The sequence below is a fragment of the Anastrepha ludens genome, chromosome 2, assembly GCF_028408465.1.
Source record: "Anastrepha ludens isolate Willacy chromosome 2, idAnaLude1.1, whole genome shotgun sequence".
Lineage (NCBI taxonomy): Eukaryota > Metazoa > Arthropoda > Insecta > Diptera > Tephritidae > Anastrepha > Anastrepha ludens.
In genome coordinates, this window is record NC_071498.1 from 174,473,307 (window position 1) to 174,500,259 (window position 26,953).

General features: G+C 39.1%; 1 non-coding gene across 1 annotated transcript; it reads left to right on the plus strand.

Moving 5' to 3' along the window:
• The first annotated feature begins 10,742 nt into the window (after positions 1–10,742).
• On the plus strand, positions 10,743–10,936 carry LOC128856152 (U2 spliceosomal RNA). Its single transcript, XR_008453813.1, has one exon. It is a non-coding gene; the product is annotated as a U2 spliceosomal RNA (small nuclear RNA).
• The last annotated feature ends 16,017 nt before the right edge of the window (positions 10,937–26,953 follow it).

The window sequence follows — 26,953 nt, forward strand, 5'->3', positions numbered from 1 at the left end:
ATTGACTATAATTCGTAGAGCAAATTCGCTCATCGCGTGCGGTAGGGCTGCGCTAAATACGTACTTACCTACTTACGTGCATACAAATGAACAAATATGTGTGTATGTATTTGTGTATGCTGGCGTACAAGCGTGCATTGTTGCTGTTGCTGGGTGGTCTTCAATTGAATTATTGAATGAAAAAGATTCGCGATTAATTTGAGTTATTTTTTCTTCAGTTCATTTGCAGCAGTACAGCAAACATCTTTCACGCATGCGTCTCATTTGCTAGCGTTTAACTGGGGGAGGTAATAATTTAATAATGTTTTTATAATTGCATTTTTATCTCTTTATTTTAGTTTATTTTTACATTGCAAGCGGCGATGTTAACATCAAGCAGATTATTCTAAACTGTGACGCCTCCTTAGAAAGCACCAGAGTCTCTTGCCAAGAGGTGAACATGTTCGTGGGCGTTAATACAGTAACTGAGCAAATTATTTTCATTACAGGCTTGGTTGTAGGAGGGATTTTTACGTGGTGGGTGCTAAAGCCACCGCACAACCAGATTACCTGGGTTGTTTCGCTTTCTTGCATACGCTCACTTTCGAAAGGATGTTTGGAAGCTGCCTAGCTACTTGGGCCGTATATAGAAGAATCGTCCTGACCACTGCCAAGTGAATGACTACCAGAGACTTTCCCCACTTGCGTAGGAACCATCCTAATGAAACCATCTTCCAACGAGGAAAAAACGAAGGCATCCACATCTCTGTTGATACTTGTGATTTCAAGGTTGTAAAAGACTTCGTTTATTCAGGAACCAGCATTAACACAGATAACAATGTCAACCATGAAACCCAACAGAGAATCTCTCTTGCCAGCAAGTGCTACTCTGGACTCAGTAGGCAATTGAGTAGTATGCCCGCCCTATCGTTTGGCTTAGAAACTTGGACGATGACAACATCAGATGATAAATGCAAGGTTCGAGAGAAAGTTAGGTTAGGCCTGTCAGGTTGTTTGTTTATCACAAGGCACTCGCTTGCCCTAAGGTCCATTGTAATATCTGCACCATACGCGGGAATGGAAAACACCCTAACTAAGTTGCTTAAGACACTTAGGTCTTTTTACGAAGGTAACTAGTCCCTCCAGTGAGACATTTTGCAAATTTCCCAGGTCTTCAAAGAAATAATCGCCAAGATATTTGGCACGACTTCTTTAAAGTGCGGCACATTCACAAAGGAAGTGTTGTACCGACTCAATTTCTTTTTTAGGCTGAGAGGCTGCGTTGAGTTGATTTGTTGAATCCAAGCAGATATTTTCTCCTTTTGAGTTTTCGCCAGCGTGCTTTGAAGAGCCTGCAGTTGGTAGCTAGAGACCAGCTTCTATTGGTTTCTGCGATTACACTCAAGTCAAGTTTGTTTATAGAAGTGCTTATGTCCTCTACCACTCGCTGAAGGTCCAGCTCAGAGCCTACCCTTGCACACTCCTCCATTCTTTCATTTCCTTCAACTCCAGAGTGGCCGGGAACCCAACAAAGTGTGCTGTTGTGTTGTTAGATGAGCGAGAGCGACCTGCTACATTCTTTAACGAGAGAAAAGTTCTGCGGAAGATTTTTGGACCTTGGCTACGCCGACGCAGGTGATGGAACAATGAGCTGCATGAGCTATACGACGACATGGACATAGCCCAGCGAATAAAGATCCAGCGGCTTCGTTGGCTGGGTCATGTCTTCCGAATGGATACAAACGCTCCGGTTCTCAAAGTATTCGATGCGAGGGGAGGAGATGATGGGATGATGGAGGTTTAGGATTGACAGGGGATCTTCGGCGGTACGGTGATCTTCATTTTGCCCTAAAGCGGATGGATGGCTAGCCAATCCTCATATGGAGCTTCCCTCTTAGCTTGTGTTGGATTGGTCCCCATGATATGGGGGTCAAACCACCACTTAAGCCTCATCCCCGCGGCAAGGAGACCAACATGGTGAGGAAATCCAGGAAACTCCTTTTCGTACTGTCAAATGCCGCTTGGAAGTCGACAAAAGAAGGTGTGTGTCGATTCTCCTTTCATGGGACTTTTCCAAGATTGGCGTATTGTGAATATTTGGTCGATGGTAGATTTTCCAAGTCTAAAGCCACACTGATAAGGTCCAATCAGTTGGTTGACGGTGGGCTTTAGCCTTTCACACAATACGCTCGCTAGAACCTTATAGGCGATATTTAGAAGACTAATCCCGCGGTAATGGGCACAGATTGCAGGATCACCCTTCTTATGGATTGGGCAGAGCACACTTTAATGTCAATCGGCAGGCATGCTTTCATCCGACCATATTTTGCATAGGAGCTGATGCATGTACCTTACCAGCTCCAAGCCATGTTTGAAAAGCTCAGCCGGTAGTCCGTCGGCGCCCGCGGCTTTGTTGTACTTTAGCCGCGTTATCGCTATTATCACCTCGTCATGGTCGGGTAGCGGAACGACAATTCCGTCGTCTACGAATGGGATATCGGGATCTTCACATTCTCTGTGACATGTGCAGCTATCACTATCACATATCCAGATATAGATTCATCATTTTAGGTAGTCAGTTTTTTAATGAATTGGATATCAGTGCTGCAGAAATCAAGGATATTCTACAATTTTTGAAGAGCACACATTGGTTTTAGGAGAGATAAGGACAAATTCCCCTCGCGGCATCACAATGGGCTAAGAGACTGAGTGTGTCCTACAAGAGAATTGCTTCAACCTAACCTAACACTTACATATCTACCCCATAACTCAAGAAAATAGCGGGAAATGAGAGAGTTGACGAGCTTGCTAAGATAGGCACCCGCTAGCACGTGATCACTCGAACATATATCCCTCACTTCCAGTTTTGCAGACGGAACTAGACGAAGAACTAACACTTGAAGCACAGTCTATATGGGAAGCCTCAACCTCCCACAGGATTGCCAAAATAATGCTACGAACTTGCAACACCAAAACAACCAACTTTATTTTATCACTCCCAAGGAAGGAATGTAAAATAATCATTGGAGTACTGACGGGACATTGTCGCACTCCATATTACGCAGCATAAAATGGGATTGGTCCAGAACGACGTGTGTAACTTATGCGAAGAAGATGGGTTACGTTAGAACACCTCCTTCTCCACTGCACTGCTGTAAGCAGAACTCGTTACAACTGCCTGGGATCGATATACTTTTGTATTCTGAAGGATATTACTAACAAAAGTTTAAACTGTTTATTAAAACGTGCGAAGACTAGTTCGGACCAGTCAGATGTACCTAACCTCAACTCACCTTTCCTACAACTCATTCTCAATACAAAAAATTTATATTTTTGTAATTACAATTCTTGTAAGTAATTTTGAAGGACACCTCAGCGATTAATTTTCCAAATCATTTTATTTTTTCACTTCATCTTAGTTTTTTTGCTGTTTTTTCCAAGATTGAGTAAAATGAAAATGTAATTTACTCCCATCGCATGCTGGAGTGTGGGGCCATTATAAATCATTTTGGTGTGCATTTAGCGCGTCGTCAGCGCCTCAGCCCAGGGGTGCACTGGCGTGGAAGTTGTGAGGCTGTTGTAAGGCAATGCCTCCAAATGTAGTTTCGCTTATTGCTAGTATGTCTGTACGTATGTACGTGCTGCAACTCCATGGCGCCTAATGTAATTTTTCAAAACTATTTTTACTCACATATTAATCCTGCTATGAGCATACATACATACGTGCATAAATATGTGGCACTGCAGTACATTTCCTTAGGCACATAAATTTAATTCCAAATGTGTCGAGTCAATTTAGTCATGTAAGCACCTACATATGAACATACACACACATACACACTTATAATTGCACCACCCCGGCTGGTGAGTCAGCCACCAATCAATAAATGAGTTATTTCGCCTTGCAACAGGTTCTACACCCTAACGCACTCACACTATAAATTCTCGAGAAAATGATTTGTAGTGATTATAAAATGAAATTGACTCGAATTTAAGTGAAAATTCATACCGAATTCGAATTCAATCAAATGTTTTGCCTTAATCATAGCTCAGCGCGCCTATTCGCTGCCATTTAAACTGTGTCGTACAACAACATATGATTAACTTTTATGGCGAATATTTAATGTAAACGCCAGCGCATACGAGGCATTAGTGGCGTTGTATTCTAGTACTGGTAGTGGCGCGAGTGTGCAGCCAAATTACCTGAAGGCAGACAGGTGGATCGACGATAGCGTTTGGAGTTTGGTGATGGTGCGGCGGACAGTTGGTGGGGCGGCGGTGGATCTGCAGTTGCTAGGTAATGCAGTTTTAATTGAATTAAATAAGGAGTCACTTGTAAACGCCTCTGTGGCACACAAACGGTTATGAACATAGCCACACACACACACTCGTAGTGCAATGAAAATAATATGCGGCATGCCACAATTCATTCGCAATTAGAGCCTAATCGCAATTTAATGATAGACGCGCGAGGCCGCAGCAAAATACCTGGTGCGACAAATGTGTAAAATTAAATGTTGGGTGGGTATGGCAGGAAGCGAAGGGGGGGGTCAATGCACATATGTATATATATTCTACTATGTATTTATGTATGTACATAAAATAGAAAAAAAAAATGTTTTTGCGCAGGCTTTAATGATGTTTGAAATTATAAAAATAAAATAAAGATAGAACGAAGTGGAAAAAATGGAATGAATTAGAGGTGAGAAGCAGCAGGAACTCAATGAACTGAATAAATTAGCGCTGCTACAAATTAGCAGGAACTAAATGTAAGTAGTACCTGCTGCCACATACCACCTGAAGATGCTCAACAGTTGCTAGATAAAATGGACGCTCTTGGTTCTCCATTGCAGGAACCGGGATACATACAATGTGAAGTCCAAAAGAAATTAGACTGGCATCATAAAAATGTTTTTGATGGCGCCATCTTTTTAATGAGTTAGTGCGTTGGAAGTTACATCCTCTGCTGACTTCCAGTGAAAGTTTGGTGACATTCGGTTCAATGGAAGCGAAGTTATTGCGTCTAAAGTGTCTGTATGTTTATGTCATCGGTACAAAAATGAGTTTCGCACAAAGAGCTAATACCAAATTTCATTTCAAAATCGGTAAAACGTTTACCGCAACATTTGAATTGATGAAAAAAGTTTATGACGACGATTGTCTATCTCGTGTCAGAGTTCATGAGTGGTTCATGGTTGTGGGGACATAAATGACAATGAACATACCGGGCCGCCCAAAATCAGTAATCACCAAAAACTCCATCGAAAATGTTCGTAAATTTATCAAAAACAAACCGATCACATCGTTGATATTCATGGAATCGCAGTTGGATATCTCCAAAACATCGATTTATCCCATTTTAACTGATAATTTGGGCTTACGAAAGGCCTATGCACGCTTCACTCCGCACAAGTTAACTGAGGACCAAAATTTGCTCAGAATTCAAGATTAAAAAGGCCTCATTAAAGAGGTGAGAAAAGACGAGAACTTCCTTTGCAACATTTTCACTGGTGATTGAACGTGGTGCTTCCAACAAGAACCTTAAATTAAGCGTCGAAATGCCGAATGGAAGGCCCTAGACGCGTTTGAAGAAGTAAAAAATCGACTCGATGCTCATTGGTTTTTCCGATTCCAAACGAATTGTCCACAAGGAGTTCGTGCCAACAGGCCAAACCGTCAATGCAATTTTCTATCTTGGCGTTTTGAAGCGTTTGTTGCATCGCATTCGTCGAATTCGCCCTGAAAACCACGAAGGACGAAGCTGGCTCTTATTGCATGATAATGCACCATCTCATCGATCCACTCTTGTAACTGATTTTTTGACTAGAAATCGCAGTTTGACCATCAATCACTCACCGTATTCGCCTGATATGGCCCCCTATGACTTCTGCCAATTCGGAAAATTGCATTTGGTCATGAAAGGGAAACGTTTTACGTCCGTAGAGGTCATGCAAAGGGCTTGTACCAACATCCTGAAGGACATTCCAGTCAATGGCCTGAAACACTCTTTCGAAAAGCTTTTAGATCTCGCAAAACGATGTATCGAGGGGACTATTTGTCCCAGAGGGGACTATTTTGAATAAATAAACTCGAAGTTATCAGATCTCCTGTTGTTTCTATTTTAGCTCAATTTTGTTTATTTCTGACTCAAACTTGTATCCGTTGGCGAAGAGCCGTAGTTGGCGCCCTTTGCTCCAATAGGAGTTAAAGGAAAAATAATAATATAATATTATTTATAATTACTAAAGGCATGAAACCTGAAGGTAAAGTAAAGATTTTTGTTCTTTGTCGATTACTTGTTTTTTTGTTTTTTTTTTTTCTAAAGTTTCTTAAGCCATCCGGATGCAGAGTTCCGAAACTAAGTATATGGCCTGATTACCTGTTGATGTTGATTTTTTTAACCCAATAACCAGACCATCAAATCCTTTACGAAATTGGTCGCTTGGTTCAAAAATCCGCGTTATTTTTTATGCATACCGAAGTTTTCGAGACATCGCCAAATACTGGTTTTGGGTAGAAGAAAAAAAAAATTTTTTTTAATTTTTAATATTTGAGGAATCCGTTAACCAATCAAAACAAGATACATCAATATAATTGAGGAAATTTGCCATGCTCAATTTTTTATTAAAATTAAACGTTTTGAAGGTATTTACGAAGTTTAAGAAAAAATATTTTTTTGCAAAAATATGAAAAATTCCGATTTGCATTAAATTTATTCGTTTTCAAATTATTTACAAAATTATAAAAAAAAAAAAAAATTTTCTGCAGTAATATTAAAAATTTCGATCTATTTCTAGGAAATATGTATTAAAAAAATGTATTTCGAAAATTTATTTTTTATTCATTTAAAGGTGATTAGATTTGCTGTCTTCCGTTTACGTTTACATTTTTACTGAAATTAAACCTTTTCAAAAACTTTACAAAGTTTAAAAAAAAGATATTTGTTTTGGATAAACTTGAAAAATTTCGATTTTCATAAAAATCATTCGTTTTCAAGGTTAAATAATATAAAATAATATATATATATTTTTAAATAAGAAAAATTGTTTTTGTTTTTCTGATTATCATTAAAATTGTGTTGTTAAGATATTTACAAAGAAAAAAAAAATATTTTTTTTTGTAAAAATATGAAAAATTCCGATTATCGTTAAAATTATATTTTCAAGATTAAACGTTTCTTCTTTGCAAGCCAGTGAAGCTACAGTATATGATATTCCATTTCATAAGCCGGTTGACAGTTGTGTGCATAGAACTTTAAGTCCCCTGGACCTGACGGAATATATCCAGCAATGCTTAAAAAGGGAGGAGACAGGCTGATTGAGGCCCTGAAAAGGATCTTCACAGCCTGTCTTGCATTTGGTTATATACCATCCCAATGGCGTCGCGTAAGAGTAGTATTTATTCCGAAACCAGGAAAAGATGACTATTCCCTAGCAAAAAGTTTTAGATCAATCAGTTTGACATCGTTCATGTTGGAAAGTCTGGAACGAGTGGTGGAGAAACATATTCGAGTGGGGGTATTGCCGAGAAGTCCACTTAGTAAAAATCAACACGCTTACCAAAGTGGAAAATCATGTAAATCAGCCTTACACGATCTTGTTAACAAGAATGAAGCCGGGCTGGAAGCTGACGAATACACAATGGGCGTGTTCGTGGACATTGAGGGGGCTTTTGATAATGCCACTTTCGGCTCGATATGTTCTTCTGCCGACCGACACGGAGTTAATCAATCCATTATAAAATGGATATATTCCATGCTCTCTGAGAGGCTGTTAACCGCTGGTGACGAACTAATCACCGCCAAGGCCAAGGAAGGACGTCCCCAAGGCGGTGTTCTCTCTCCGCTGCTGTGTTGCTTGGTCGTAGACTCTCTACTAGCGGAGATGCAGGAACTCAGTTTTCATGTCCAAGTACATGTGGACGATGTCTATGCGCTGACATCTGATACATCCTTAAGGAGGCTTTGTTCAAAAATGCAGAGGATTCTATACAAAATCGATGAATGGTACACGAGACAAGGTCTTTCCGTTAATCCGAACAAAACAACCATAGTCTTGTTTACGAAAAAACGGAAATTGGATGGACCTTCCGAAGAAGTTAAATATCTAGGAGTAATATTGGATAAGAAGCAGACTTGGGAGACACACGCATGAATATTTTTCAGTAATTCCGCAGAGCCTTTGGTAAAACATTAGGTCTGTAACCTGCTGTGGTCCTACGGATATACACAGCACTTATCAGACCAATCATCACTTACGCTTCTGTGGTATGGTGGCGACGGAGCATGGTTAAGTCCACAATCCGGGAACTATACAGGCTACAAAGAAGTGTATGTTTATGCATTACAGGAGCCATAAGTAAAACATCTGCTGATGCACTACATACAATGCTTGATTTGCTCCCCCTGGATCTTAAGATACAACAGGAAGCAATAAAAGCAATGTGTAAAGTCCATAAATATGGTTTCTGGCACGCACAAAGACGGAACTTCGGAACACAGAGAAAGCTTTAGTCATAGCTTCGTTTGGAAGGAAATTTGATGTCAGATTCAGATTTGATGGCAATCCAGAATGCATTCAGGGAGGTTTGACGGATATTTTCATTACCGATGGGTCCAAGAATGAAATTGGGTCTCGAGCCGGATGGTACTTAAACGATACTAATAAATATCACTATACTATGGGGAAAATGCCAATTGTTTTCCAAACGGAATTTTTTGCAATCCTGAAAGTATCTGAATGGATAATCGAGAGGAGATGGAGCGGGAATCAGATTGGAGCGTCAGGCTGCACTGAAGACTATGGAGAACATGAAGCAAACCTCAAAGATTGTTCAAGAATGTAAGAAGAAGCTCAATTCTGTCGCAAGACAAAACAGGCTTGTACCTGTATGGGTTCCAGGACACTTCGGTGTTCAAGGAAACGAAATTGCCGGTGAACTGGCCAATCAGCGGTTCCCCCACAAAAGCCAGAGCTAGTAATCGGAATCAGTTTCGCAGGAATCATGAATTGGATCAGCGATTATGTAGGCAATCTACATAAAGAGCGATGTTCCGGTCTAGAACGCTGCAGAACTGCAAAGTGTTTTGTGACAAGTCCGAACAGAAAACAGTCAAAACTATCTCTATCTCTGTCTCTATTCTTTCCTATCTCTTTCTCTGATACTTTTCTCCTTCCCTCCTTGACTATCTACCTCCTTTCCGGAGCTTTAAATATAATGGGCTTTTTAGCCTGAGTGTTTTAGGAGCCATCAAATCTCCTGGTGCTCCTTGGCTCCTTGCACATTTGTAGGCGATATATATATATATATATATTTATAAGTATAAAAGTAGGCATAAAAAATCTTTATAAATATGAATTTTGTATTAATTTTGGGTATCACTTCGTACTACGGAAATTAGTACTGAAAGTGCGATGCCTTCCTTTGGCAGGCAATGTGTGTACCCTCCCAAACACCAGTGTAAATATACACATGACTCAATACATACAAACTTGCCGCAAATGACCAGAACAAATTAGCGAAGCGGTTGCGTGTTTGTGTACACTTTTTCAGTGCTTTTCGATCATTGCACAAAGCAAACTAAACGCCTCCTTCGAAAAACTCAACGCGAAACAAATTAAAACTTGTAGGCGTGGCAAATGATGCACATCAATTATCACAAATGAGTGGAAGACTAAAAATTTGAAAAAACAAAAATTGAATAATGTGAAGAAGCGAACACTCAAAAATGGCCAATATGGATAGGGTACACACTCACATACATACATACATATGCTGTTTTGCTCTAATTTCACGTCCAAACGCGACTGTTGCGTGATTTGTTCATTCAAAAAAAAAGAACATCAAAAAAACAAATCACTTCACTAAATTAATGTTAATTCTGTTCAAATTGCCCAGCAGCGGAATGAGAATAAATGAGATAAATGAAAAAACAAAAAAAAATATATACAAAATAGAAATACTTAAAATATGTAACACAGCTAAATAGCAGCCATAAAATTAATGAAAGCGAATGGCAGTGAGCAGCCGCTGCAGCGGCCATAATATTTTTCAAGTGGTAGCGCGTATTAATGGCAGCAAATAAATTGCTAGCAATTAATCTGCAGCAAAAGAAAAAAAGAAAGGAAAACCTAGCATATACAAATCCATATAAATATAAAATGTGGTGCGCCGAATTTATGCACGAATTAGTGGGCAGTGGCCGGGTTTTCAACGCAAGCGCTTGGCAACAATTAACTAAGTGAAACTCGTAAGCTCTTTGTGGTAGCAAACTCAGAAAAAGAAGAAGAAATAAAAAATCAAGAAAAAATAATTAGAAAAAAACGAAGTATATATGTATGTAGTATGCACATAAACTACATATGTATGTGTACGCGTGCATGCATATCTCTGTGTGAACATTTGTGTGTCATAACCAACAATCACAGGCGCTTATTGACAAGTTTTGGCGATTTATTTCTTTCTTTTTGAAGTGAAAACTTCTTTAGAATCGTTGGGAGTGATTTGAGAAAAAGTGAAACGAAAAAGCGACCCTCTTGGCTACGAAGCGTTATATTATATGTTGATATAAACGTAGCGACGAACTAAATAACTTTTATTTTTTCTTGTGATTCGAACCAAGGATTTTGGTTCGAAAGCTCACATTGCTAGTCTCTCGGCTACCGCGCCATGCTGTCGCCGATGGCCTAAAAGTTATTTAGTTACGAAGCGTTATATTATATGTTGATATAAATAATTTTTGTGAGCGTGTAATTCTCAAAAGGTTTATTAGAAAATCTATTGACTAGGTAGTGTGGTATCTGTTCTTATCAGCTTAACATCTGATAGATCCTCCGTCGGAGGACAACAAATGTTAAACTGATTTTTGGAAATGGGCGGAGTGTTTAAGGGGCTTGCTCCACCTCTGCCACGGGTTGGCCCGGTATTGCAGTACCGCCGGGATTTCGGCCTTGAATAAATACAAGAAGAAATATACTAATACATTTAGCTTTGGTGGGAAGAGACATAAATTTGTATATGAATACAAGTAGACGAAAATGGAAGAAATTTGTAAGTCTGTTTCTTCGGTCCGTTTGGGTATTTTTTTTGACAACATCGAAACCAAAGCATTTGTATCATATTTTAGCTATCATAAGCCACTCCTATTATTTGTTGAAACTGAAAACATTGAGGATGAATAATAATAAAATGAAGAAAATAAAATATGAACTTTATAGCAATATTATAATGAACCTATAATTATCCCGCTCCTAATGCTGCTTTCGTCTCATTCTCTCTCAGTTTGTTTTACGGAAGGTTTCACTTCTATCGCGTCTAACCGTTAGACTGGTGTTTTTTTTATTTATGATAATTTTTTATGAAAAATTTTACAAAAACCAGGAACATTTTAAGAATTGCGAGTTTTGCAACATATAAAAAAATTTCTTGCATTCATTAATGGAGGAAATGCGCAAGACCACCGCAAAAAAAATTACCAAAAATCGAAGCTAATTATTTTTAAGCCACTTGAAACCTGCACTTTATTCTACCAAAATTCAATGGACTATAAAACTGCGTACTTGAAATGTTTCTAAAAATTCTGGATAAAAAGTGTATACATTTTTTCAAGTTTTTTTTTTTTAATTTTCGCAGAACTTGAAACTTGGTTTTATATGGTTTTTTTAATAGAATGAACTATATTTTTATACAAAATGATAAAACATAAATTCAAATTTTCAACAAGTTCTTGTTCTGCGCTTATTTAATTTGGTGATTTATGCTATTTGTTGCCTGCTTTGCTCAGGAACAGCTGTAATAGTGTCGAATGAGGATCTGAGCCACTCTTCTTGGCTAAGCTTCAAAAATCGCGAGCCTTGAAACCAGAGCTGATTTTCCTGAATGAAAACCACTGTTGTGCTACGAGAAGCAAGTTCAGTAGGGGCATATGTCATGTCAACTGTTGGCGATTCTACTGACCGCAAATGCCGTCGTTCGATTTGAGTTCCCTTCGAATTCAACATTGTCGTTGAATCGGTCCATCGTGAATGTTGTTCAGGTTAGGTGAAAATAATGTAACAACCGTTTTTAAGGATTTCCCAATAAGAGTTGTTGCTTGTGTGGCGCGCCGTCTTAAAAAAACGTTTGCCATTGCTTTCCTTCATCTTCGAAAAAGTAAGGTCCAATGACTCTGCCGGACCATAAACCGCACCAAACAGTCACACGTTGAGGATAGAGAGGCTTTTCAACAATAGCTCTAGGATGTTCTGAGCCCCGGATCCGAAAATTTTGCTTGTTGACGAAGCCACCCAGGGGGAAATGGGCCTCATCACTCAAGATGATTTTTCGATGGAGTTCCGGATCATTTTCATGCATTTCAACGACCCAATCAGCAAAGACACGACGTTGTTGATGATCGGCCGACTTGAGTTCTTGTATTAACTGGACTTTATGAGCCTTAAGACCCAAATCTTTATGCAAAATACGGTGTAATGACGTTTGTGGAAAGCCTAATTCCAAAGAACGACAAGGAATGGACAAACCTGGGTTTTCTTCTACACTTTGGGCTACAACAGCAATATTTTCGGCTGTTCTTGAGCGACGTGCACGGATTTTATTCTTCACATCACTAACTTTCCCCAACAGCTCGAATTTTTTCACTAATTTCTGTATTGCGGTTCGACAAGGTGCTTCACGATGGCCCAAAAATGTTCGAGTTTTACGAACCGTCTCTGCCAAATTTTCACCATTTTTAAACAGAAATTTAATAACTTCAGTGCGTTGTTTAAGGGTGTATAGTTCCATTTTTATTAATGGCGTAGTTTCTACTTGTCAAATATCAAAAAATGACAGCTTCAAAAGTGACATCTTCCGAAATAGCGGGCTATGCAAAATAACACCTGTTATTGGAAAACCCTTTAAAAGCTCGACCAACAACATCGCTGCGCACAACTCACGACGTGGTAGGCAACGCGGACGAGGTCTCGTTCTTCATGTGCGTCACAAGATACGTAAATACTTCCGCGCATTTGCAAACGCATGGATTACAGTTGTGCTTTCAATTGGAACACACTTCAATATTTGAATGTGCTCAATAAAACCCTGTGCTCCAGAAATGCCTGCCTCTGTGAGTAAATGTCTTCGTCCCAAACTAGTTACAGTTCCCACAATTGTCGCATCAGGATTTTTCCAGAGACGATGAGAGGGTTCAACAACACAAGGGGGTCAAACAAGAGCAGCTATTTGCGATAATATGGAACGCTTGGTTAGTTTACACGATGCTGTTGGACCATGGAATCACATCTTTAGAAAGTGAACATCTTAGACCGAGAGTTTTAACGTAATCTGGTTCTTGGTAGGTAGGTGAAATGGTTGAAGTACCTCTCTGGTGCTCCTTAAGTAGCGGTAAAGCGCCGTTTTGATAACATTACGAGACCTCCAACAGACATATAACTACAGTCAACTAAATCTGTTGATTTAATGGAGAAGATTGATGGAATCTAGGTTGGCGCACTGCCGCAGGCTGTCGGAGAAATGACTCTGTGACCTAATCCTCTAGCTGCCAAACCCGGACATTTATGATCTGAGCAAAAAGTACCAATAAAATATGCAAACTAGAAATTAGAGATAGTTGGCTTTCCATTCTCCATTGAAGATTTTGTAAACAAATCTTTGCTGTGAGAAATGTCTGCCTTTCTTATATGAAATAAGCACTGGCTTCTCAAATACCTAATAGATACAAAACAAATATCTATTCGGGCAATCTCTCAAGGGACATGATGGCATGATTTTTTGGCAGTTAACACCGCATTTTTCCGAACTTTGCATAGATCTGGAGTTTGAGGGTCGCGTCAGGGCAATCTTTCCAAGTAGGCACGAGTGGAATGAGGGGAAAATTGTTTCGATGCTGGTAACTCTGTCTTCACCGACGTTTCCGAGATGAAATCGGGTTTTCTCTAAATCAGCCAATTTATTTATTTTCTCAAAACTGCCAAATACTGCTAGTGATTTTCAGGCAGAAGTTTTTGCGATCCCGCAGGCATGCAGAATGCTTAAGAAACGTGGGAGCGAGAGGAATACTTAAATTTTTTTCTATAGTTAGGCCGCGATCGAAGCTCTGATGACGCCATGGTGCAGATCCAAACATCTCAACTCCTGTAAGGAGGAGATCAAATCATTTGAATGAGCAGGTAGCATTTTTCTGATCTGAGATCACGGATATAAGAACCTAGAGGCAAATGAAATTGCTGTTGAGTATGCCAGGAGGGAATCCAGTGATCTCTTTCTGACTGCTGTTAAAGGGGAATTGCACAACTTATTTTTAGAAAAGCGCAGCGCTCCATTCCTTCACGTGTCATTTCGAGAACCTTTTGGTCCCACTACAATAGACACAGGACGCAGAAAGTTCTTGGGAATCCTCGCCATTCAATTTCCAAACTCATAGCTGTGTTTGCCGGTCAGTGGACGATCGGTACATACGCAGAAAGCTGGGTTTACCATTTAATCCCCATTGCAGAAGCTGTGGGAACCTTTCAGAGAAGGATACCCTTGATCACTGTCTTTGTAAATGTCTGAGCTAGACAACTAAACGATTAATGTCACTGGGTGCTTCTTTCTTCGACAATCTGGGCAGTGCGCCAACCTAAATCCCAACATTCTTCTCCATTACCTTAACAGATCTGGCTGTCCAAACTATTTTTTTCTTTCAAGTGACCATTGAGGTCCTCTTTCATTGTTCAACGCAAAAGTATGCATTTTGAATGAAATATATAAAACTAAACATTGAAAAAGTGAATAGAACTTATTGACCGATATTTGAGAGAAGTGACTCATAGCCTAACATTGTCATAAATAGATGTTCAAGTATCAGTTAATCTTCTAAGAAATAACAATTCATTTAGAAAACACCATAAGCGCGCTATTTCTCTGGCCAAACCTGTATATTTATTTTCGTTTTGATCGTGCAACCCTTTATTTATTTCATTATTATTTATTATTCTCACGCATACATGTACATAATAATTGGTGGTTTAGTATTATTATTATAGTAATATTCGGGAGATTGGTTGTAATTAATTGTTTGCAACCTGGTGACCTCTAAGTGTCTTATATAATTTAAATTTCCGTGGCGCAGGTACTAAAACGTGTGTCGTTGGCTTAAATTCAAGTTTGATTTTGAAAGGCTTTAAGTATTCTACTTCTTCTTATTTGGAGCTACAACCGCTGCCAATTTTTGGCCGAGAGCAGAAAAGTACGCCAATCGCATCTGTCCTTTGAGAAGACGATTCGCTAGGAACTTAGACTCAAATTAGTGGATTGCTAGCCCGCTTGTCCAAGGAGATGTTGCTCGTTTTGACTTGCGAGTGGTATTTTATTTCCCACCTGGCCTGTATATCTGCCGAGCGTTTTCCTTATGAGCTACCAGAAGACGCAACCGATGGGAGACAGGCAACGTCACACGGTTTTGACGCTCTATGCTCCACCAGACACCTTAGCTGCTGCAGGGTGACTCGTTTGACTATGCCAATAACTCCGTAAAGCACATACAGCTCGTGGTTCATTCGAATCCGGTAACCGTCATGTACGCATGCAAGTCCAAAAGAGGAGGATGGTTCTGTCCCTGATTGCCATTCACTTGGGAGTGGCCAGCACGATTCTTCTAAAGGGTTTTTTAATAAGAGAAAGAAAAATGCTATTTTTTAATACAAATGATCGGATGGTTATTTCATTATAAAGAGGAAGGTATGCCGTTAATAATGGAAAATAACATCAGGCAAATGACCACCACGACCACGCTTACAGGACAATATCCTTTTCATGAAATTTTCCGTAACTGAATTGCAAAGTGGCTGGCCTATGTCCTGGATAGCCTCACGAATTCCATCTTAGAGCTCTTGAATCGACCCTGGGCTGTTGGCGTAGACCTTCTCTTTCACGTGGCCCCAAAGAAAAAAGTCACAAGGTGTTAAATCACAAGATCTCGGTGGCCAGTTGTGATCACCTCTTCGAGAGATAACACGGTCCGGAAACTTTTCCCGTAAATTATCAATGGTTTCGTTGCTTGTGTGGCACGTAGCGCCGTCTTGTTGAAAATAAACGTTATTCAGATCAATACCATCTAATTCCGGTCATAAAAAATAGTTAATCATCTCTCGATAGCGCAACCATTCACATCTAACACCTGTTATTGGGAAACCCTTGAAATACTTCAAGTGACTCACAACTCCCGCGCTTTACCCAAGTATCCTCTGTGTATCTTCCGAACATTCGTTTAAAGGCGAGCTAAGAGGAGAAGGCGCAACACCCCACGATATCTGGTTGTGCGCTGGGTGTTGGACCCGCCATATAAAAACAGCAACCAATGAAAAAGCGAGCAACTGCCTTCTTTCAAATATGCTCCTCACTAGAACTGGAACTCCGAATTTTTAAAGCTTTCAAAGCAACTAACCCAAATGCTTTATCCATAGTATGACGCTCCGTCGCTCACTTTTGCCTCTGTACACCTGAATATATAGAAGTATATATTTCGCCATAACTGCCCTCACCGCCACTTCAGTGAGTGGGAGGTGACCGCACCCATCATCACCACTACTACTTACACATACACACACACACCCTCACATAACCAGCATTAGCTTAATTCATAAATCTAGACTTATTGGCCGTACGATCGTTTGTTTGCTTTCAATATTCACTTGTGTTGTTGCAATTGGTTTTGTTGTAGCTGCTGACGCGTGCAACGCTTACGGCTTATTTACAATTAATTGACTAGCAATTTGCCCGTTTTGTTTTGCCTGCAAATGCCATTATAAATTGTTGCCTGCCATAAACAACAAATTTAAATGCGATTTCAATCGCATTGGCAATCGACTGTGGCCGACCGGACAACAATTTGCAACTACACCAACTACAATTTGCAAATATTTTGTACTTGCTTTTTCTGCCTTTTAAGTTTCTTATTGCTTAGTACCCATGGCTTTTTTTGTTTTTGTTTTTTTATTTTTGCATCTATTGCGGCACTTAATTGATTTTTGTTTTGTTTTTAGAAAAACTTTGTTTGCATATTAATTTGCGGTCAATATCAGTTATTAGTAAATCTGCCGGTGCGCATTATTGAAAGGTGTATGAATTTGAATTCACTTTGACAATGCAACAACACGTTGCATGTCGCTAAATTCACGCTAATGGGTCGTAAATGAATGTACAAGCTAGGGATGGGCATGCGAATGCGAGGCACACGGGACTCGCGTTGAAAATTTAAGAGAGTTTGTAATGAGCGAAATGGTGAAGCCGAAAAGTTCTGGTCAGAAAAAGACGTCACAAATATGGCGATCTGCATGGAGTCTTCAGTACTTTCAGATATTTGTTAAATTATAGGATTAGGTGATAGACTTTGCGAAAGTCAGTTTTTAAGCAGTTTGACAGTTTGGTAGTCGGTTATAGGAAAAATTGCATGGAAAACATCGAACTGCAAGGCAGAAATAGGCAAAAATAGCAATGAAAATTCAGGTCTCAAATTTTGATTTTTGGTCTCAAATTTGGCAACGAACAAATACCTTCCGAAAAAATATCGGATATTCCAGGGAAAAAAGATCAAAGTCGACTTTCGAGACTGCAATAGCCTAATAATAATTTGGACTTCATTGCATTCTAGAGGCATACCGTAAAAAGCCATCAACATTATCATCAAAGCACATTGTGAAGGTTTTGAATATAAACTTTTACACAACAAACCACTCCCAGATGCGATACGTCCAAAACCTGGTGTGAAATAAGGATGCCTCATATCGCCATTATTACGAGGTGTGTTCAAAAAATATCGCGAATTCTGTGTTTTTTCAAAAATTATTTATTTATTCATTAATATCTATTTTGTCCCCTTGAAAGTAATCTCCACGAGATATTCCAAAGCACTTCAAAAAATCATTTTTTTATCTTGTTCAGCTCCTCCTTCGATGCCATCTTTATCTTGTCAATCGTAGCGTAGCGTCGTCCTTTCATGGGCCTCTTCAGTTTTGGGAACAAAAAAAAGTAACAGGGGGCCACATCTGGGGAATACGGCAGCTGTGGTAATATTAGTGTGTGGTTTTTGGCCAAAAAGTCGCGCACAAGCAACAATGTGTGAGCAGAGGCGTTATCGTATATTGCGCGTATCTTGCAGGTAATATTCCTTATGGACCGTGTTATCTTGTGGCAAGAACTCATGATGCACAACGCCCCTGCAATTACCCCTGCGAAGAAAACGTTAAGCAAAACTTTTACATTCGACCGCTTTTTTCGGTCTTGGTTCTTGCGGCAGCTTCCATTGAGATGACTGAGCTTTGGTTTCCACGTCATAACCATAAACCCACGATTCGTCACCAGTTATGACCCTCTGGAGCAAATTTGGGTCGTCGCGGACAGAGTCCAACATCTCATTAGCAATGTTCATGCGACGCTGCTTTTGGTCGAAATTGAGCAGTTCTGGTACGAATTTTGCGGCACGAGCCAATCGATATGTCTAGGTCCTCAGCAACTTCTCTAACGGTGATTCGACAATTGGCCAATACCATTTTCTTCACTTCATCAATTTTTTCGTCTGTTGTTGAAGTGCTCGTGCGTCCGGTACGCTTTTCGTCGTTCACATCTTCTCGGCCTTCGGAGAACTTTTTGGACCACCGATAAACGTTGCTTTGGTCCAAAGTAGCTTCTCCGTACGACACAGTCAACATTCGGAATGCATCCGCGCACTTAATTTCGTTTTTCACACAAAATTTGATACAGGTCCTTTGATCCATCTTTTTGAATAGGTAAAAATCGAAGACGAGCCGAAACACGTGCAAGCAAAGCAGCTGTCAACAATAAAATGAACACTCAAAATGGCTGAACTCGTCAGCATGAGTGAGAGACATGAGTACCAACATATCGCCACAAAAAAATCGAAATTCGAATATACGTAACCTGCAAGAATTCAAAACTCGCGATACTTTTTTAACACAACAAAGCGACAATAAGTAAACGTGGCGTGCGCTGAAACATCTACGAATACTTAGAAGAGCTAAGGTACGCATATGACATAGCGCCTCTGTCTATTAAACGTCAGATCCGCAAACCAATTTGGACCAGCTCAATGCTGTGCTGCAGTACAATCGAAGTTGGCCTTAGAATAAACATTAGAAAAGCGGAATTCATTTCAAATGGAAAAGAGATCAGTCGTAAGACCGAAGTTTGCTACCTCGAGAGTAAAATAACACCAACAGGAGGGGCGATAGAAGACATCGTTTATATTCAGTCAGTTCTACGTTACCAGAACGTCCCGGACTTATATCCAACCAAGGACTGTCACTCCAGAAGCATTCTCCTTACATATACCCGGGGAACAGCAACCACAATTGAAGACATCGCAAACCGTGCAGCTCAACAAAGCTCGTGCAGCATTTTCCCTATTGTACAACATATGGGTTTCAAATTCCATATCAGTGAAAACTAAGCAACGAATTTTTAATTCCAATATGAAATCGGTGTTGCTGTACAGCTATGAGAGTAGCGGCAGGCTTATCACCTACCAGAAAGCAAAATAGCTTAACGAAACCAACAAAAGACTGAGTCTTGTTGAGGCCCTACTCCACCCCCGAGTGGAGTGAACAAGGAAAAAAAAAATCAGCTTGAATCCTGGTCGCTTGCATCTGTGCTCCTCCGAGAGCTATAAACATTCGTCAAAGCCTGCAGGCGCAAAATTTTCAAAATCCGGTGGCCTCGTGACTATTTCAAATCAGGAGTTGCTTAATTCGACCAACAAACTCCAAATGGAACCAATCATCAAACGCAGACGATTTGGCTGGATAGGCCACACTTTGCGCAAAGATGACGGGCTGCTGTGTACTGGAATTCGCATGGTGGGAGAAACCTAGGAAGACCACAAAGCTGCAGGCGACACGAGGTGGATGAGGACTTATCCAACGCAATTTTGAATTCAAACCTGGAATTCTTAAAAAACAAAACTTGCTCTTAATCGAAATGATTTCAGTACTTTTGTTCTGGCCCTACGTTCCAACCGGAGTTAAAGGAAATTATAACATATGTATATACAGGAAGATCTCGATGGCCTTTAGAGTGCGTGTAATACAAACCTGTTATTCGTTAATCTTAAGAAATGAGCTAAAATCACTTTTATGAAACTTCGCTCTCAGTTTTTGTCTGTCTCATTTTTTCCCATCATGGAAACTGTGTTTTATTTAGCATTGATGAAATCTTGGATTTGGGTGCTGTTTTTGATTTCCATTTCACATTCATTGGCTCTTAAGCTACATTAAATCTAAAGCTTATTTACTTTTGGCTCTTGTTAAATGTAACAGCGAGGAATTAACTGAGTCCTGTACTCGGATATCATCATGGCAGAAATTATTTTTTTATATTTTATATTTTACACGAATTGTATGGTAGTCTCTATGGATGCAATATTCCAGTAACTTGAAATAAAAAATAAATATCTTCTCAATCACGTGCTAAATTTTATTTATAGCTTTTTTACTTTTATAATCAAGTCACGCTGAAGTCGGGATTGGTACCGAATACTCGCACTCTGCGAATATGCCATCTCTAATGTCACCTGTGCGACGTCTCATGAAGAAATATGCGTAGGTTATGTGGAAAATTAGCAAGAATTTGTTTACCTTAAAGGAAGCGAGTGCGCGGCTTCTCTGGCGGTGTGACTGAAGATTACAACGAATAGGCTTATCACAAACATTAATCACGAAATTCTTTATAAAAGTGGAATTGAGAAAGAATTTACGAATATTAATTGACCATTAAACGGCGCTAGTATTGACTGAACCCTCTGTGAAGTTGAATGAGTAATCAAATTTTTTACTTCGTTGGTGTTTATAGAAGGATGTAATTAGATGCCATTTGGAGATACGAAAATTTAAAAAAGTCTTTGCCTACGCAAAGAAGTAAGTAAGCTGTGCTTTAATGCTGAGAGGTCTAACAATTTCTGAATACGAGTACTATCAAAATATTAATGCTTGGCACTTTCTGGCACACTTTTCACATTTTATTCCCGCATACTGGCATGGAGCCTAATTAGACATTGTAGTGGCACATCACTCGGAGGATCGTATCGGATTTTTTTATTTGACATCCAGGTTATTACCAATGACATTCTGAAAAGTAAAATCACTCTTCATCCTTCACATAGGTTTGAGTTTGACAGCCACCTAGGAAATGCTGGTGTGTGTGCTTAGTCCGCTCGCTCGAACGTATTGGCGCGGTGTCTATGCCAAATTAGAATGTTTATGGTAACACTAGCTGTACCCGGCGCTCGTTGCTACGCCAACAACTAAAATAAATTTAAGAAAAATAACTTTAAAGAAAAATCCGTACACAAATATTCAATTCATTCTAAGCCGTTTTATTGATTTTGTTTATATCGGTAAAATTGTGACATTATAAAGTGTAGTTTCAATTCGATGTTTATTGAAGTGCTGTGGGATACACAATATTTCTATGAATATTCGTTTCCTCTGTGTAAAAATACATGATCATACTGATTTTCATGACAATCTACTCTGCAGCGCCACCTGGTGGCGAGTGGCATCAATGACCATATTCTACAAACCTTCTCCGTGGAAAAATATATATATATACCAATTTTTAAAACAATCGGTCCAGTAGTTTTTGAGTTTATCGATGACATACAGACAAACATTAATTTTTACATATAAGAAGAAGATTAAAAACAATAGAATATCGACAAACCAAAAAAAAATTAAAATATTATATTTGCCTTGCAAACTTTACAATAACAAATTGTTAATGTATTTCTTAGCTGTTAATATATTTCTTAGCTTTTTTATTGAGAAATATCTAAATTTCTACGACATTTTTTAGACTTTTTGATACGATTTTCTATAAAAATTAATAATTTTTTAGCAACTATGTAGAATCACATAAAACGGCGGTTTAGAATCTGTTCTCAGTTATGGATATTTTTTGACGACCAGCTGAGACTGTTCATCCTTATGGATCTGTACAAAAGTAATGACTGAGTCAAGGCGACCCCAAACAAGTTGGTGCAACAATAACATTTGCATGCACGTTTTTGCAATTTGAATTTAACATTTTGAGTGTCAGACTTTCAATGAGTAGGTAAACAAACAAATAAAGCCACAGCAAAAAGTGCATTACTTTGACATTCAAAATACCAAATCCAAGAGTTTTGGCTGGTGAAGAAAGCGTTTTTTAGTTAAGTGGCATTGGAGTCCAGATATTTACATAAACATTTCCGGTCCGAAATTGAGGCACTACTGCTGTGTCCGAGATTCGTGTAGGTAAGTGAAATGGTGGAAGTACCAGTCTGATACTCCCCAAGTAGCACTAAAGCGCCGTTTTGATACCATTTTGAGACCAATAAGTACCTAGATATGCCCGATCTGTTGATGTAACGAAGAGGATTGATGGGATTTAGGTTGGCGCACTGCCCCAAACTGTCGATGAAAGGAGCACTTTGTCACCTTAATCGTCTAACTGCCATATGCATCTTGTGGGATCAGAAGAGTGTCATCAATTATGAACTCCTTAAACCATCAGAAACCATCACTGCAGATATCGAACGGCAGGTTATGAGTTTGAATAGAGCTTTCAAAGAAAAGCGACAAGCAGCCGAAATGGTAGACATGACAAACTGATTTTGATGCATGACAACGCCAAGCCACACATTGCTAAATTGGTCCAGAAATATTTAGAGGGACTGAATTGGTAAATATTGCCCCACCCGCCGTATTCAATGCAGAGCCTTTCACTTCTTACGAGAGCACCGCAAACTGGCTCAATGAATGAATGAAGTCAAAATAACTCGAATTTTTCGTTAGAGGAATCTGTATGCTGCCTGAAAGATTATTATTAGGAGTGAAGTTGTAGCTTCCAATGGCGCATACTTTACATAATATCATCTATTATTTAATTGTTTTAATAATTCGTAGCTTTGGCTAAGAAAGGACGGAAACTTATTCTCATACCCATAGAGAGAAAAATAGTTACAGTTACTAGGATGACGAAGCTAAAGAACGAAATTGGAAATTATATACAGCTCGAACTAAGACAAAAAGTATTAAAAACTTTAATGCGCGCATTTTATGTAGCCAGATTAGTCGTGATGCACATTTAAAGGATTTTGTGTTTCAAAACATTGCATTTAAAAACACATTTCGACAATTTTTATTATGTTTCATTAATCGGCCACTGTATCCGAATAGTTTGGTATGTGGGTACCAATCGGGAGTGCGTAGGTTCGAATATCCGTGCATGAAACACCAAAATGAAAAAGTTTTTTAGTAGCGGTTACCTCTCGGCAGGCAAAGACAACTCTCCGAGTGTATTTCTGCGCCTCATAAACACCATCTGCCTTTCGGATTCGCTTTCGCTCCATTTATGGAACAACATCAAGACGCACGTCACAGATAGAAAGAGGAGCTCGGCTAAACACCTAAGGTAAGTGTGCTCGCGAATTATTTATTAATTTTTTATTAATAAGAAAACATATGCTGTCTTATTGAATCACCCTGTATATGCTGCTACGTACCACATGTCGCATTGATATATCGCACTTAATATGATGCTATATAAATTTTCGATAGTACAGCTAAATACCATATATTTTTATGAAAATGTTCCACTTAAAATATAGTTGAAGAAAAAAAAAAAAACAAGGTAATCAAATGGTAATGGAATGGAAGGAAAAAGTAAAGAGCGAAGAAACATTGCATGATTACGACGTTGTGTTTGTTCGCAGCGGGCGCTCAGCAAGGTACTAATGCCTTGCGTTATTGTCGTTGTTGTAGTGGTTGTTGGCGTACAACCTGCTGTGCCGTTTACACTTGCCACAATCCCAAGATCAGGCAAGCAGTGAATGCGCAAAATGAGTTAAAAAATGGGTGTAGAGTTAGTTAATGTAATAGAGTGTAGAGAATAGAGTTGTTGCAGTGACAATTAAGCAACAAATATATTTACGCTTACTTTACATGCAATTTGATATGCAGATATATGAAAATATTGGAACTAATAAAATAATATTTAATTCCTGTCAAACGCGACACCTTTGAAATGCCAAATGTAGAGATGTGATTTTGTCGCTGCATCATCACCATGACCACTTCTTCTGCTTTTTCATGTTTTTTTAGGTGGCAGCCACTTGGTCGTGTATCTACTTACTAATATCTGCTTACAACGCTTCGATGGATTATGAATTTTACAACGCATTCGGCGAGAACAAATTCGTAGAAAAAAGTTCCGTTATTTTTACTTTTATTCGTATGCATTTCCTACTCTTAAACCATACTCAGTTTCGTGGCAAATTTCGCTTGTTAACAATAAAGTGGGGGCTAAGGGAAATCGCATTGCTGTGATTGTATTACAAAAGTGTGGTAAAGATGGAAGTGAGGCTTACGAATTGCTGAAAAAAATTAATATTTCGAGAATATTTGTCTGAAGAGCAGGCAGAAAAAGAAGTGGTCGTCTTCGCAAGGTTCGGACCGGTGCAGCTATAAAAACCATTCGAGAAAGCATTCGCAGAACAAATTCGAAAGAAAACAGGCAGTTATGTCCAGGAAAAAGAGGTTATCGACCAGATCCATGTCAAGACTAATTAGAGATGATCTTCACATGAAAGCCTTCCGTCGCTTAACCGGTCCTCTTTTGACAACGCGCTTGAAGAAAATTAGGCTCAACAGATGCAACTAGCCTCCCCACGCGGTCAACAGCCATGAAAATACTCCTTTCGCAGATAAGGAAATTTTCACCATTGAAGAATTTTTTAATAAGCAAAACGACAAAATTTATGCTAAATCTTCTGAAGACACAAGCTCCAAGTGTTCAGCGTGGCGACCATCCAGCCTCAGTAATGGTTTGGTGGGGAGTGTGTTGTAAAGGCGTTACATCTCTTCGTTTTTGCGAAAAAGGGGATAAGACCAGGGCAAAAGTGTAGCAAGAGGATGTCTTAAAAGGTATGGTGAAGCAGTTGATCAGTTCTCTCTTCAATGGAGAGCGTTGGATCTTCCAGCAAGATTCCGCTCCAGACCATAAGGTAAAAACCACCCAGCAGAGACTGAAAAAAATATTCCTGGGTTTATAGTCGCAGAAAAGTGACTATCTGGAGGTTCATATCTGAATCCATTGGACTACAGTTTGAGGCCAGAATTGCAGAACATGGCCTTTTGAAGGCCTCACAGAAATTTGGAGAGTCTCAAACAATCTTTGGTTCGAGCAGCGACGTTAATATCCATGGAAACCGTGCGCTCTGCAATAGCTGAATGGCCTAATCGTTTGACGGCTTGTGTAAAAGCAAATGGTGACCATTTCGAATGAAAATTTGACTTACTTTGTTTTAATATTTACATGAGTGAATAAAACTAACTTCAATAAAAAAGGTATTATGATTTCATATCCATAACGGAGTTAACTTACAATATATATTAACAGAACTTATGACAGGACTAAGAAAAGCGAAAAATTATGGAAATACCGCAAAGGCACTTTCTTCTCTGAACAAAAAAATTAGAAAAAATATATGAGGGGGGTGTTTTTTAAAAATAACAAGGAAAATTTGAAAACAAATAATTCTCCCCGAAAACTTCAACAACAAAAAAATGTATTAAATTAAATTAAAAAAAACGAAATGAACTTAAAGAACCATTTTTAATACTATTTTACTTTAAAAAAATTTTTAATATTTATATTTCGTTTAAAAAAATGGTTAATGTTTCTAATTTAAAAAAAAACTAAATTTTTCTAATTTTTTTGCTTTTACACTACATGGTCCATAAGTGCATAAGGTGAGGCATAGATGGCGGCGTCAATATCAAAAGCATATAGTATTTAGTGAGCACCGCCCTTTAGGAGCTACTTGTCAAATTTTCATGACATTTTGCCGATTAGTTTGTGAGTTACAGTCGTTCAAGTGAAGATACTTTTGGTTTTGTGAAAAAAATGGATTCAAAAGAATTTCGTGTATTGATAAAAAAAAAAACACTGTGTAATTAAAGAGAAAAAAAACACTGTGGAAACACACCAATGGCTACGGAAGTATTATTCGGACTCCGCTCCGTCGATCGGAACCGTTGAACGATGGTTTCGTGAATTTAGATGCGGTCGTACGGGCACTGAGGACGCAGCGCGTTCAGGACGTCCAAATGAAGCAGTTGTTCCAGAAAACATCAAAAAAAAATCCATCGTATCATTCTGAATGATCGTAAAGTGAAAGTGCGCGAGGCCGTAGGCATATCGAAAGGGTCAGTAGGAACGATTTTGCATGAACATTTGGGTGTGAAAAAGCTAGTCGGAAGATGAGTGCCGCGTTTTCTCACTATCAACCAAAAACAACTACGACTAATGGATTCTGAGCATTGTTTGGAGCTGTTTCAATGGACGAAACATGGATCCACCACTACACTCCACAGTCGAATAAACAGTCGGCAGAGTGGTTCATCGACTATCTTGAAAAGGGTAAAACGGTCATCGGCGGGTATTATGCCAGCTTGTTGGACCGTTTGAACGACGAAACCAAGAAAAAGCGGCCTCATTTAGGAAAGAAAAAAGTGTTGTTCCACCAAGACAATGCACCGGCTCACAGGTCAACGATTGTCATGGCAAAATTGCACGAATTGCACTACGAATTGCTTCCCCACCCACCGCATTCTCCAGATTTGGCTCCCAGCGACTATTGGCTGTTTCCAAACTTGAAGAGATGGCTTCAGGGAAAGGGATTTCGATCAAATGAAGAAGTTGAATGGGAAGCAGACGCGTATTTTGAAGGACTTTCTATCGATCATTTTTCGAAAGGCATCAAAATGTTAGAAGACCGTTAGGAAAAGTGTATCGCCCTAGACGGGACCTATGTTGAAGAATAAAATGAATTTTGGTTGAAAAAATTGTTTTTACACTCTCGCCTTATGAACTTATTTGTAGTATTTTAATTTTTTAAATTTTTTCTTTAAGATATTTTATCATGAAAACTTGGAGACAGAAT